A 13,326-nucleotide genomic window follows, 5' to 3' on the forward strand; every position below is an offset into this window, starting at 1 on the left:
GTCTTTGCTATTGTGAATAGTGCCGCAATAAACATACGTGTGCATGTGTCTTTATAGCAGCATGATTTATAATCCTTTGGGTATATACCCAGTAATGGGATGGCTGGGTCAAATGGTATTTCTAGTTCGAGATCCCTGAGGAATCTTCCACAATGGTTGTACTAGTTTACAGTCCCACCAACAGTGTAAAAATGTTCCTATTTCTCCACATCCTCCCTAGCACCTGTTGTTTCCTGAATTTTTAATGATCGCCATTCTAACTGGTATGAGATGGCATCTCATTGTGGTTTTGATTTGCATTTCTGTGATGGCCAGTGATGATGAGCATTTTTTCATGTGTCTGTTGGCTGCATAAATGTCTTCTTTTGAGAAGTGTCTGTTCATATCCTTCACCCACTTGTTGATGGGGTTGTTTTTTTCTTGTAAATTTGTTTGAGTTCTTTGTAGATTCTGGATATTACCCTTTTGTCAGATGAGTAGATTGCAAAAATTTTCTCCCATTCTATAGGTTGCCTGTTCACTCTGATGATAGTTTCTTTTGCTGTGCAGAAGCTCTTTGGTTTAATGAGATCCTATTTGTCCATTTTGGCTTTTGTTGCCATTGCTTTTGGTGTTTTAGACATGAAGTCCTTGCCCATGCCTATGTCCTGAATGGTATTGCCTAGGTTTTCTTCTAGGGTTTTTATGGTTTTAGGTCTAACATTTAAGTCTTCAATCCATCTTGAACTAATTTTTGTATAAGGTGTAAGGAAGAGATCCAGTTTCAGCTTTCTACATATGGCTAGCCAGTTTTCTCAGCACCATTTGTTAAATAGGGAATCCTTTCCCCATTTCTTGTTTTTGTCAGGTTTGTCAAAGATCAGATAGTTGTAGATGTGTGGTATTATTTCTGAGGGCTCTTTTCTGTTCCATTAGTCTGTATCTCTGTTTTGGTACCAGCACCATGATGTTTTGCTTACTGTAGCTTTGTAGTATAGTTTGAAGTCAGGTAGCGTGATGCCTCCAGCTTTGTTCTTTTGGCTTAGGATTGACTTGGCAATGTGGGCTCTTTTTTGGTTCCATATGAACTTTAAAGTAGTTTTTTCCAATTCTGTGAAGAAAGTCATTGGTAGCTTGATGGGGATGGCATTGAATCTATAAATTACCTTGGGCAGTATGGCCATTTTCACAATTTTGATTCTTCCTATCCATGAGCATTCTTCCATTTGTTTGTATCCTCTTTTATTTCATTGAGCAGTGATTTGTAGTTCTCCTTGAAGAGGTCCTTCACATCCCTTGTAAGTTGGATTCCTAGGTAGTTTACTCTCTTTGAAGCAATTGTGAATGGGAGTTCACTCATGATTTGGCTCTCTGTCTGTTATTGGTGTATAAGAATGCTTGTGGTTTTTGCACATTGATTTTGTATCGTGAGACTTTGCTGAAGTTGCTTTTCAGATTAAGGAGATTTTGGGCTGAGACGATGGGGTTTTCTAGATATACAATCATGTGATCTGCAAACAGGGACAATTCATGGTCAAGTATTGACAGCACAAGTGATAGGTTAACTTTAGAACAGGAATTGGTGTTGGAGGGGGTTGCAAGAATATTTTAATTTTTTGGATGAAATTTTTACTGTATATTAAACATTCTTGCTGCTGCGCTGCAAAGCCATAGCACATTTGAAGTGCTGTTGAGGGCTGAATTATTTTCCAAGTTGAGAGATGCCCTTAAGTGAAATTAAAAGCCCTACCTAAAACTGAGGTGGGGAAGGGGAGAGCCTTTGCTTCCACCAGTCCCACCTACTCTCCCCTTAAACCCTCTGCCTTTGAAAGCAGATCATGTTCACTGTAATGCTGGACACTACAGGTGTCTGTTCCTGGACCAGCAGGGACCTCTGAAGCCTTCTTTGTGGTCTGGCTTTTTTTTTTTTCCCCCCCATCCTGTGGTTTTTCTAATGGACTTTCAGGAATTTCGTAATCTCATAACTTTCCAAGCTCCACCACTTCCTAAATCTTAAGAACCTTAATTGGCAGTTTCAGTTGAAGATGCTGTTTGTAGACTTAACACCCAATGAAAGTCCAGCCATCATGACAAATCCTTGAATGTTCTCTTAAGAAAATGATGCTGGTCATCGCAGCTTCAGCATCTCTTATTTTTTGCTCCTCGGTTCCCTCTGCTGATCTCAAAGTTTCCTGGCTTTTCCTTCTTCAGGCCCTTTTCACCCCTTTGCTGTCCTGTGCAGTGAGTTGGTGAGAAAAATTTTTGCTGCCCCCTCCCCTCAGCATCATATATGAGTTTCAAGTTTTATTATTGCAAAAAAAAAAATTTAAGTATTTTTATTTTTGTATTTATTTATTTTATATTTATTTCTTTTATATTCTTATATAAAAGCTTATTAAGTATTTTTATTTCTTTTCTTTCTTTCTTTGTTTGAGATAGGTCTCACTCTATTACCCAGGCTAGAGTGCAGTGGTGTGATTATGGCTCACTGCAGCCTCAACCTGCCAGTCTCAAGTGACCCTCCTACCTCAGTCTCCCAAGTAGCTGGGACTACAGGCATATGCCACCATGCCTGGCTAGTTTTTGTATTTTTTGTGGAGATGAGATTTCACCATATTGCCCAGGCTGGTCTCAAACTCCCGAGTTGAAGTGATCCACCGGCCTTGGCCTCGCAAAGTGCTGGGATTACAGGCATGAGCCACTGCTCTTGGCCAGTATTTTAATTTCTTATAAGAGTATGCTTATACTCTACTTTAAGTATTTTTAGGTCTCTTTGCAGTAGCAGATTAACTTTCCCTAACTCATACATCCATCTTACAGATAAGGAAATGAAGCTTGGAGGGGTCATACAACTTTCCAAAGCTTATCCAGCCAGAAGGCAAACCTCCAGGTAATTCAACTCCAGGTAAGTCAACATTGTGGCCCCCTGAAGTTGGCAAAAACTGCAATTACTTTTGGACCACCCTAACAGTTTTACTCTCCTTTTTTATTTTAATTTCTTTTCTCAAAATTTCAAATCTTTCCATTAACTTTCCTGTTAGTTTTACTGTTCATCAAAGGCAACTTATAAAGTTTATGCTCTGAAAGATGAAGTGTCAATAATAAAATAGAAAACATTATGCCATTTAAGTGATCTCTTTCTGATTCAAGTGTTACTTATCATAGGGCGAACTTTGGAGAAAGCCACAGTTCAGTTTCTATGCACTGAAAAGTGTGATCTCAGTGACGGTAAGCACTGCTAGCCAGCACAGTGGTGATAGACTAGGAGAGTAATTTAAGTTGGTGATATGGTTTGGCCATTTGTCCTGCCCAAATCTCATGTTGAAAGATAATCAACATGTTAGAGGTGGGCCCTGGTGGAGGTTGTGGGAGTGGATTTCTCATGACTGGTTTAGCGCCATCTCCTTGATTCTGTCCTCACAATAGCGAATGATTTCTCACAAGATCCGGTTGTTTAAAAGTGTGGCACCTTCCCCATCTCCCTCTCTTGCTCCATCCTGCCATGTGACACACTGGCTCCCCTTCACCTGCCACCATTATTGAAACTTCCCCAAGGCCCTCACCAGAAGTAGATGCTGGCATCATGCTTCCTGTACAGCCTGCAGAACTGTGAGCCAATTAGACCTCTTTTCCTTGTAAACTACCCAGCTTCAGAAATTACCTCTTTCTTTATAGCAGTGCAAGAACTGTCTAATACAGGTAGACATCAAGAAGAAATTTTATCCTATACAGTCAGATAAAAAGACTATGGATAAATATTCACATGAAATATTCTATGAATAATTTGAAGAGATTGACATGTGTTGCATTAGCTGCTATGACACCTGGGAAGTAAGACTGTTTTGTAGTCATTGTAACACTTACTCTTTACTCCAACAATCGTCCTGGGAGGTAGATAATTATAGCAATTTAAGACATGAGGAAACTGACAGATGAAGCAACTCTACAGGGTGTAGTAACTCCTGGACAACACCTCCAGGAGCTGCCTGGTCGTTAGGTAATTGGCGATCAAGTCAGCCTCTCTGAAAGAAATGACTACGCGAGGTGGAATGGTTCTCCATCAACAGGACTCCACCTGAACTAGAATTTTTGAAATCCAGTTCTCTTACTCAACCATGAACCCAGTGAAGAGTCTGTGCTCAGGCCATAAAGGAGTTAAACAAGAGCCAGGACATACAAGTAAAACAAATCTATATCCTCTTCAGAATACCTTTCGGTAACTCAAGTGTATTTCTTAAAGATAATTTTTCTAAATCTGGAGAGTATAAGAAAAGTGAAAACAGTTAAGAAGCAGAGAAAAACACTGGTAATGGAAATTGGAGTGAATTAATTTATAAAGGCAGTTTTTGAGGATCCACCCAGAAGGAACTGGACATGGGACACCATCTAATCTACAGGTGTCCAAAGTTCAGGGAGTCTATTTGACCACAACTGAATTTCTGCCCATTCTAGCCAGTGCCTAGTTTTCAAAGGTAATCTTAGCGGCTTATTGCTATCTATGGGCTAGGGATTGGATACATACAAAAGTTTCATTGATTTTACTTTACATTTAAAGGGAACTGGTGTTGTGCAACAGCTTTGTTTTCTTAGAACAATGAGTTTTGTTCATTAAAGAAGACATTTATATGCTGATCATGAACATTACTTCTGGTTGCTAATGATGTTAATAATTAGGTACAAGTGTACCTTAGATGATCATGCATAGCTTCATTTTGTTATCTACATGTAAACATTCCAAGAACCCAACACACTGAAAACTTGTCAGCAAGTACCCAGACCCTAATTATATACCTAGAGAATATGAGGATTGGTGGTCCCCATCCTTGTAGCACTGAGTAGTAGGTAGACACAGGGAACAAAAGAGGATTCAACTACTAGAACCAAGATGTTGATTGGGAATATGTCTCAGGATCAATACACTAGCTCAGTTCTCAGAATTGAGGATGAACTTGTTGCTAAAGTGGGACTAGCAACAAGAGTGAATACTTGGCCAAGAACATTGACCTAGAGCACGTTAAATCCACCTGTTTAAAGTCAGAGTGGAACTTTCAGGCTAGGGCAGGGTTGAACCCATAACTAGAGGAATAATTGCCCAATTGGTAGAGAATAGGGATAAGGAGTTTAGAAACCCAAGCAGGTCTGGCCAACTTAGGGCTTACCCCCATCCACTGTGGGAAGACAATTGAACTCTAGAGATTTGGCCTCTAAGTTCAATTCACACTAAAAAATTGATCTTTCTTTGCAAACAGGTATGCTCGACTAGTTTTTTGTTTTGGGCTAGGTCACCAAGGTAAATCAAGGTATCACTTAAGTCCATTTCCACCCCTCTCTCTGGCAGCCAAAACATCCTTCGAGCAGCAGTCTCTTGGACATTTATTAAAATTGCAAACAACTATCAATGAAAAGGTTTAACACCTTCATTTACATTAATTTATCAATTTATAAGCAGTGCACATGTTCAGTTCTACTAAAGTATCATGTATATTAAAAACAGAAACAAAAATATAAACTCAAAAAGATGAAATAAGGAATACACAGAAATTCTGATACAATGTGCTTGTACCCCAGTAGACTGTCTGTGGCCCCTTTGGGGTGAGCACATTCCATTTCGAAGATATCTTCTTTAGAATATTAATGGAGAATCACATGGTCTGAATGGCATGACTGTGTTTTCAAACTACATACACTAGGTCTGGAAACGTAATTTTTATGTTTTCTATTCATTAATTTGACAGTGTAGGCCCTACAGAGGTCTATCTTGGGTATTCTGATTTATTCTGATTAATGGCAGATAGCACCGGCCTCAGATGGTAATGTTGTTCTGTCCTGATCGTCGTATCAAAGCTAGAGTGCACTGATTTATTTTCCGCGTGAAGAATATTAGGCTCCAGCTGCTGAGGTCAAAGGCCAAATGAAACTTCACTAGATGATGAATCCAATAATTCTCCTAGCACCTGGGTCTCAGGTTCAGGGCCAGAATCTATCTGTTCCCTGGAGGTCTGAGGCCCTGGGATCAGGAGACACAAAACTGCCGTGAAAGCAGTCCTAGAGGTGCCACACAGGATGGCAATACAGTGGCTGTCACCACATCCCAGATTCCTAAATAATAAGCCTGAGCCTTGAACCCCAGCAGAGTCCCTGCTGAACACCCAGACTTGCTGAGAAGTTCATGAAGACATTTTGATAGCCACTTCTCTGTAGATTCTTAAAAAAAAAGTGTTACTGATACATAATTTACACTTCATAAAATTCACCCATGTAAACCAGCTCAGTGTTTGTTAGTACATTCAAGATACGTGCAACCATCACCACAATCAATTTTAAAACATTTTCATCACTGCAAAAAGAAATCCACTAGCAGTCCCTACCCAGTTACCCCCAACACACTTCTCTCTCCTCTTCCCCTCAGCCCTAAGCAACCACTGATCTACTTTCTGTCTCTATAGATTTGCCTATTATGATCATTGGATATAAATGGAATCATATAATACGTTGTGTTTTGTAATTGGCTTCTTTTACTTAGCATAATATTTTTAGGGTTCATTCATGTTGTGGTATGTACCAGTACATAATTTCTTTTTATTGCCAGATAATATTGTATCATGTGGATATATCACATTTTATTCATCTATTCTTCAGTTGATGGACATTTGGGTTGTTCCTACTTTTTAGCTATTATTAATAATGCTGCTATGAACATTCATGTATAATTTTCTGCATGGACACATGTTTTCATTTCTGTTGGGTATATACCTAGGAGAAGAATTATAGGAGCATACGGTAACTCTATGTTTAGCCTTTTGAGGAACTGCCAGCCTGTTTCCCAAAGTGACTGCACCATTGTCTATTCCCACCAGCAGTGTAGGAGGGTTCTGATTTCTCCACATCCTTGCTCACATCTATTAGTTTCTTTTTGATTAGATTATTCCAGTGGGTGTGCAGCGGGATCTCATTGTTAATTTGATTTATATTTTCCTGATGATTAATAATCATCTTTTGCACATCTTTTTGTGTGTGTATTGGCCATTTGTATGTCTTCTTTGGGGGATGTCTTTTCAAATCTTTCGCCCATTTTAAGTAGGATACTTTGGCTTTTTATTATCGAGTTGCAAGAGTTCTTTATAGATTCTAAATATGTGTTTCTTATAAGATATGTGATTTTCAAAAATGTTCTCCTATTTTATAAGTTGTCTTTTCACTTTCTTGATGGTGTCCTTTGAAGCACAAAAGTTTTTAATTTAGTTGCTGTCCAGTTTATCTGTTTTTATTCTGATGCTTGTGCTTTTGGTTTTATATTTAAGAAACAGTCACCTAATTCAAAACCACAATGTTTTATGCCTAGGCTTTCTTCTAAGAGATTTATAATTTTAGCTCTTACATTTAGGTTTCTGATCAATTTTGAGTTAATTTTTCTCTATGGTGTGAGGTAGGTGTGCAGCTTCATTATTTTGCATGTGGATATTTACTTAGCTCAGAACCATTTGTTGGAAAGACTATTCTTTGCCCTATTTTATTGTCTTAGCATCTTTGTTGAAAATCAATTGACTGTAAATGTGAGAATTTATTTCTGGACTCTCCATTCGATTCCATTGGTCTATATGTCTGTCGTTATACTTCACAGATTTGTATAGGGTCTTCTACTGCTCACTCATAAAAATTAATTAATTGTTTAAGGTTTTACAAAGGACACTAATGCTTCTAATTGAAGCTTATGAAGAAATTAACAATCAAGACTTCAGAGGGCAGAAAGCAAGACAGCCTCAAGGAGCTCAGTGGCATCTCTCTAAAGCTCTGCTATTACCGAACTAGCTCAAAGGATCTTCAGCCTTTGTGACTCTTCAAGTTTCAAATTTTCAAGTAAAGGAATCTGGTTTACTTTGATGAGAAGAATTCCCCTAAAACAATCCATTGTGGCTGAGAACAGGGTTACACAGCACAGACATTGTTATTAGGGACCCGTCCCTTTGTTGGAAGTTATGCAAAGACAATACATCCAACTCCGGGGCCGTGGAAGTACCCGCTTAACATTTCTCCCCGTCTCTAGTCTCTCCATACCTCACCCCCATTCACAAAAGTACATCTGCACAGAAGTATATTGGTGCACTTCTCGTCCACACCCAAAAAGAACAGACCTTGTACTGGATGGGGCCAAACCTGCACATCCTGAAAGTAAGCCCCATTTTATAAACTGGATTATTCTATCTTTTGTTTATTTCTGTAGAATGAGAGTTTAGTAATATCTTGTTGAATGTTCTTTTGATTCAGTTAATCATTGAATTATAATCTTGTTTAATGTCCTTGTCAGAGCTTAGAGAATCACTGAGTCATGGAAGAGCCCTCTCTCCAGCTTGGTCTAGAGATCTCTGAGATTTGCCTAAAATATTGGTATTGACCACTGGGGACTCACTCAAAAGGGAAGGTGAACCTCAGATATTAAGATCCTATGGGGATTTTCTTCTCTTAATAATAGAAGTTCTGGATGTGTTCTTGAAAATGAGGCAATACTTACCTGCTTAACATCCAGTTAGTGGCTTATGACTACCTCTAAGATAACATCTAAACTTCTTGGCTTGACCCACAAGACAATTACAATCTGGTCCCAGTCCTCCTATTCCTTCCCTTTCATACACTCATACACCCCTTACCCTAACCATACACCATACACACTTACCTTATCTTTTTTTTTTTTTTAATAATTTTTTTAGCAGAGACAGGGTTTCATCATGTTGCCCAGGCTGGTCTCAAACTCCTGGGCTCAAGCAATCCACCCGCCTCAACCTCCCAAAGTGCTAGGATTACAGACGTGAGCCAAGCCACACACTTGCCTTAAATCCGTGCTTTTCTCGCTCTGTTCCCCTTGACTCTTTCCCTTCCCATGCCAACTCCCACAGTCCTGCTCATTCTTTCACTCCCTGCTTCACTGTCACCTCCACTGTGAAGCTTTACTACTCACATCATCTCCTCACGAAAGTACAACTTCTCTAATTCATGCCCCCATGGCCCTTTCCATGTAATTCTATTACATCACTCATCATATTGTTACCATCACTATGTATCTGTCTCCTGCCAAGAAACTATATTTCCCAAGGGTGGGAATCTCTCCACACCAAGCATAATATGTGTTTATCGCAGATGTCCAAGGATGTTATTGAAAGAAACATGGAAGGAAATTGCACTAATTTTTGCTGTTACAAGAAAATCCACCAGTTATCTCTAGCAATCAAATGTAACAGGCAATGTTTACAATCTAATTTGACCAATTCCAAAGATTTTCCCTGAAGTCTTCTCCCAAACCAAGGTCATATTCCAACAACAAACTACTCTGATAAATTCAAGATACATGACTTTCACCTGAAATTCTGGCACTTGAGGGTAAAAGATTGCTAACTGAGTGAACCTGTGGTCCAGATTAGTCTTTTTACTACTGAATTTCGTTGAAAAAAATTACCAGCTTTACTTTGTGCTACACACAGTCTTCTAAGGCAGGCTAAAGAGTAAAACTAAAGGGCTGTGCTCGCTTCTGCAGCACATAGAGAAAATATTTTGCACCAGCCTAATACTGCAGGCCTGATGGTCAAATTTTTCCTTTCTTTATCAAAAAGAAGAGAAAAATCAACATTGATATTATTTGAGAAAAAAGTAGAGAACCCACAAGCCATTTGCCCAGTTAGTGACATTTCATTTATCAGCACAAAATGTCACATAAATCCTAAATCTGATTTAGTGTAAGGAATTGTTATTCATCACGCACAGGGTAGCATTTGGAATTCATTTATCTGAGTTCTGTTGCCTTGTTTTCAGAATGCCTAAGGTTGGAGTCTCTGATTTCATTCTCCAAAGCAATGAAGAGACCTCACAGGTTGAAATCTGAATCCATGGGATTCTATACAATAGCTGAGGTTTGGTCCCCAGAGAAAAGTGAGTAAGAATACAGGAAAAAAAAAAAAACCCAAAACTAAACAAATCTAAAAAAAAAAACACACACACACACAAAACAAAACAAAACAAAAACAGAGAGCAACCTATTAATCCTGGAAGAAAACACATAACATCATTTTCATTATTAGGATTTCCTTTGTATTTACCCTCAATAGAGTCAGCCAACATGTTTCCGTTCCCATTTAATTCCCAAGTGGCACTTTTGGTGTCCAGGAAAAGTGCCAAGCTGAGTTGTTCAGAAGATCTAATTACTCCTAATAGAAATACTACACAAGAGACTGCTTTGGTTCTTGCTCTGACATCTCTTGTCCTCTTATTTCCTATAAAGATTCATGTGAAAAACCAAAGTTGTATGTGCTGAACCCAGGAATGTCAAGGAATGGGAAGCTGGGGCAATCACATCCCGGTCTCATCCTGGCAGGAGAGAGGATCCTCAAGAGGCGGTGCAGGGGGAGGAAGCGCCCTAGCATAATAAGAGCTTTGAGTGCCTGGGACCTGCTCCAAGGGGGATAAACAAGGTGCAGAGGTGACCTGAGATTTCTCAAACTTGCAGATCATTAGGAGGGCATTTCCTTTAGTCTATGCTTGAACTTAGAGGAACAAGCCACTCACTCTCCCACCCTACTGCAGCTCTGGATCAATCATATATTTCCTGGTTAGTTCCTCATTTTTATTAATTTTCTAAGCTTCAGGTTCATACATCTAAATGCCCACTAAATGTCTAGTTCAGTATGTCATCTTCTTCCCAAACTTGCTTCTTCTCCTTTCATCTTTCTTATCTCATTTATGTTATCAGCATCACCGCCAACACCAACCACACAGGCTAAAGATTCAGAAAATATCTTATCTCCACACTTTCCTTCAAGCCCAACTCCTACCCTAGTATCATGTCACCCATTACTAAATTCTGGCAATTTCACTTTTTAAGTATTTCTTGATTCTTCCCACCACTTTTCTCTTTTTCCATTGCTGGTTTATCATTTCTCGCTGTATAGTACTGCTTGGTGCATAATAGACACTTAAATAATGTTTGGTTTGGGGCCGGGCCCAGTGATTCACGCCTGTAATCCCAGTACTTTGGGAGGCCAAGGCGGGCAGATCACGAGGTCAAGAGTTCAAGACTAGGCTGGCCAACATGGTGAAACCCCATCTCTACTAAGAATACAAAAAAATTAGCTGGGCGTGGTGGCACGTGCCTGTAATTCCAGCTACTCAGGAGGCTGAGGCAGAAGAATCACTTGAACCCAGGAGGCAGAGGTTGTAGTCAGCTGAGATCGTGCCACTGCACTCCAGCCTGGGCGACAGAGCAAGACACCATCTTGAAAAAAAAATAATGATAATGTTTGGTTTTGATTGAATATAAAATGGATCTTCCCACTAATTTATACTATAGAGAGAATGACTTTTTAAGTTTTTTTTTTTTTAAGAGTTAGGCTACAGAAGGAAAACTGAACAGGATTACTTGAGATATCTGAAAGGAAAGAGTGTTAAAAGGGGATACAACCCCAATTTTTTCTGCTTTCCTCAGCCTGGAGTACACAAAGCAATCGTTGGGCTACTTCACAAAATTCCCCGCTCTCCTGTTGAAATAGCCCTTTCAGAGCTAGGATCCTCCTGTGGAGTAATATTCAATGATCTCAGTAATCTGTGGGTTTCATGAGTACTTCTTAAATAACAACGTGCCTCTTGGCCGGGCGCGGTGGCTCACGCCTGTAATTCCAGCACTTTGGGAGGCCAGGGCAGATCACCTGAGGTCAGGAGTTTTGAGACCAGCCTGGCAAACATGGCAAAACTCCGTCTTTACTAAAAATACAAAAATTAGCTGGGCGTGGTGGCATGTGCCTGTAGTCCCAGCTTACTTGGGAAGCTGAGGCAGGAGAATCACTTGAACCCGTGAAGCAAAGGTTGCAGTGAGCCGAGATCGTGCCACTGCACTCCATCTTGGCAACAAAGTGAGACTCCATCTCAAAGAAAAAAGAAAAAAAAGAAAAAAAGAATGTTAATGTGCATCTTAGTGGCTTGGAATCTTGTTAAAATGCAGACTGTGACTTAGTAGGTCTGACGTGGAGCCTCAGCATCTGCATTTCCCAGGCAAGGACAGCGCTGCTGGTCTACAGGTCATACTTTGGGTAGCAAGGGGTTAGATAATCTCTTTCAGGGTAAAATTTCTTTGCCACAAACTATAGGACTGTCAATATTAAAACATTAAAAGTGGCCCAAGGCTCTACAAGTCTCCAGGTTATACAGTTACAACTTCATGGCATCAAGAACTTTGACCCAAAAAGGCAAGGGCTCATTGGAACTAAGAATCCCTTAGCCAAGGCCTCTGCAGGCTGCAGAGAGCATGCCTCTCTCGAGACTTAGAGATTTGAAGGACAGAACTGTTTCCACAGGCAGGCTTAAGAGACCCAAAGCGGGTCTAGAAACATATAGGGACAAGCACAGCAGGAAGTCATTCCCACATCTGGGTCTGAAGGGCTGGGAACCTGGTGAAACCTGGAGCCATCAAGGGGGACCACACAACAGGTGCTGAAGCCACATTAGAGGAAATCCTTGGACCCTGCCAGACCATGGTGCCAAAGCAAGGAAGCAGGTGGTAGGTGAGAAGTACCCTGACCTCATTCTCCCCTCGATGAAGAATAAGGTTGGCCAAATTTACCTGCAAGGGAGTCCCATGATGTAATACATGTGGGGTTCTTGGGGAACAGAGCAGGGCAGGAACAGGGTGTGAAGTGAATCAGGGTTGGTTAGTGGAGGATAAGTAGTGCATAAGTTGTAAAATAAGAGGTTCATACTGGCTTGACAGTTCTCATCCTCTTTATAGAAATGCATGAATATTTTAAAACATGTCATCCCTAAGTACAAAATGGGGAAAAGGCAATCCTTTGGCATGGTCTGTTGGACACATTGACCACCGAGGCACGGACAGGCCAAATAGAGAGTGAATCATAGATGTGGAAGCCACCACAGTCTAGTCTCCTTCCCTGTGTATTTGATCTTCAGACACCACACAAAGAATCTGACCCCAAACTCCCACTTTACCCAACATGTCCATTCTTTAAAGGATTCTAGGCAAATATGTATTGGTTCAGACACTATTCGAAATAGGGCTGTTGGCCTTTCCAAAGTAAATTCCTGCATTCTATTCCAAGAACCATCATCATGTCAAAGAAAATATAAATAGGATAGGAAGGTTTCCATACACAAAGTCCTACTCCAGATCCATTGAAAGCTCAGTGAAAGAAGCCAGTACAAAATGATTATGGGAAAATGTACAGAGCATTTGAGTCAGAATTTGAGTCTTCCAGTTCATCCTCAACAAAACCATAGAATGCAAACTGCTGAGGCTTACTACATCTAGCTTAGGAGGATAAAGGACTTCTCTGACCTCATCGCCTTAGGAAAGCT

This window comes from Pan troglodytes, chromosome 14 (assembly GCF_028858775.2).
Source record: "Pan troglodytes isolate AG18354 chromosome 14, NHGRI_mPanTro3-v2.0_pri, whole genome shotgun sequence".
In the NCBI taxonomy this organism is placed as follows: domain Eukaryota; kingdom Metazoa; phylum Chordata; class Mammalia; order Primates; family Hominidae; genus Pan; species Pan troglodytes.